This window comes from Austrofundulus limnaeus, unplaced genomic scaffold, assembly GCF_001266775.1.
Source record: "Austrofundulus limnaeus strain Quisiro unplaced genomic scaffold, Austrofundulus_limnaeus-1.0 Scaffold600, whole genome shotgun sequence".
Lineage (NCBI taxonomy): Eukaryota > Metazoa > Chordata > Actinopteri > Cyprinodontiformes > Rivulidae > Austrofundulus > Austrofundulus limnaeus.
Window position 1 is genome coordinate 1 of NW_013953002.1, and position 2503 is coordinate 2503.

A 2503-nucleotide genomic window follows, 5' to 3' on the forward strand; every position below is an offset into this window, starting at 1 on the left:
TATTTCCTGAAATAATCAGGTGGTGCCCCTTTGTTATGCTAATAATTACAAGGTATTTATGATATAGCATTGTCCATAACATCGACAAACAGCATATTCCTACATTTGTCTTTGGTTTCAGAAATAAATTCAAATGGAACTCTCTGTGATATTAATGTGGCTACGCCCCATCTATGGCCAGATTCATACGATGAGTAATACATTTTGGTGAAGCTCATCCTTTTTAATTTTTCATGTTCCCCAGATGTCAGATGTGTCTCTTGCAACATAGCTACGTATCTGCACATTTTCTTTTTTCATTTTAGATGGTATCTTATTTCTCTTTATGGGGTTAAGAACCCCATTTACATTAAATGATGCTAATTTTAAGGTTTGCCAGTCCATCATGGTTGCCTATATTTCCTTCAGAAAGTGTCTCATCACAGAACAAAACCGTATATATTTTTCCACTACTAAAACTAAGATGTACCCCCACAACAATAACAGTGAAACATGAGCATAACAAAAATATAATAGTCTTTAACAGAAGATTTGCTTCCAGAGCAGAGGTTCTAAAGAACTGACACTTAAAGGAGTTTGAGATGTTAGCGCTCCAGTCGGGGGAAAGCCCACTCATTGTGTATGGTGGGGCCCACTGAAATGGCTGTGTTGTAGTTTTAGCCATTGACCAAGAGTATTATGTGCTTCAACCATTAAATCTGTGATTATGTCCAGAGTAAACAAGGGGACAATTAAACCCTGAAATGACATCAATTTTCTTAGAATAGTCACTTATCTGCCGGAGGTTGACGCTTGTATTCTTGTAGCTTTTCTTTAATCCGCCGTCGGGAGTCCTCACACTCCTGGGTTTGTGCGTCGCTCGATGTTTCCGCCTCCCGRTACCCAGCCGCCTGCCAAGAAGAAAGTTGTTGTAGCTCCTGCTGGATCGGGTTGACCGGGGGACGGATGACCGTGACCGGGAATCCTCATGACGCCATGTCTGATGTAGCCTCCGCTGCGGTCCGGTACATGCGGGTCTCCTCACTGTAGAACACACGTAGCTTTGCTGGGTAGGGGGTTTGGAACTTGATTTTTTTCTCCTTCAGTATCTTCTTTACTTGATTGTACTCTGCACGTTTCTTGAGAATAGCTGGCGGATAATCGTGATCGACGTAGAAGCGCTTGTCGTTGTACTGTAATTGTTTTTTCTGCCAGGCTTTGCGAATAACTTCCTCCTTTATTTTGTAACTGGCGAACTTTGCAATGATCGAGCAAGGCTTTGATTGCGCATTGATGGTTATGGGAGCCAGCGCTCTGTGAACTCTTTCAATTTTGAGCTCAGCATCTTGTGGGAGATCCAAACAGTCTCGAAGCAGTTTTTCTACGAAGCCCTCAATGTTGTTACCTTCAGCCTTTTCGGGAATACCATAAATCCTTATGTTATCTCGGCGTGCACGGCCTTCCTGATCAATGAGTTTAGCTTCCATGTCGTCCTGGCGCTTAAGAAGTCTTTTAATCAAGGATGACGCCGCCTGCATGGCTGTTTCCACTTCTTCGATTCGACCCTCTGCTTCATCTAACCCAACGTTCGTTCGACGCTGTTCTTGTTGGATCTCCAGAAGCTGCYGCTTGTTGTCTCGTCTGAAATCTCTAAGTTCTGCAAGTATGCTATTCAAGCTAGCCTCCTCCATTTCCCCCTCCTCTGCCTCGTGGGCCGGCGAGCGACTACGGTTGATTCGTTGTTCTTCTTCATTAATTATCGGTGCACCAGTTGTTTTCCTCCATCTTGAGACAATCCTAGCCTCCATCTTCAATAAAGTCTCACTTGAAGTTAAATATAAATGTGTTTTTGGGTTGTTTTTGTAAAACYGTTGATTAGCACTGAAGTTAAGCTGCCGTCTTGGTCATGACCCGCTGAACCAACATTTTTATCGCTCCACATGTGTTTTCACATGTGCGATGGGTAAAATGCAGACTTAATTTCCCCACCAGGGGATCAAATACAGTGTATAAAAAAAGTTGTCTAAAATGTCATCGTGTGACAGGGCTTTTACATGAACAAAGGGACCAAGTATTTTATAACCCCCTTCCTAAAAGGTGGAAATGCATGAGGACATTTTTGACATTCTCTGTAATTCTGGCCATTCATTGTCATCTAAGAGCTGAATCCTTCATGAGAGATTTTTTGATCTGACACAAAGAGACTTCCATACAGTTTTACACTCAGAAGCAGCTTCCATCTCCTCTCCATGTTGATCTCTCCTCTCAGCCTTCTCATCCATTTGAATGCATGTTGAGTTCTCCAAAGCATTCATCTCTTCCAAACGATGAATCTTGAGCTCCAACACATTCACCTTTTGGAGAAGCTGGCAGAAATCCTCTTTGGAAAAGTAAGGAGGCATCTTGAAGCTGTTCTGTACTCACTCTCAGCAGATGATGTTTCAAAATTCTTCTCAGGTTCATAAAAAGGTTCTTTTCATCTAGCTGGAGTCACGGTCCTGAGCAGTCCTGCTCTCACTCATAT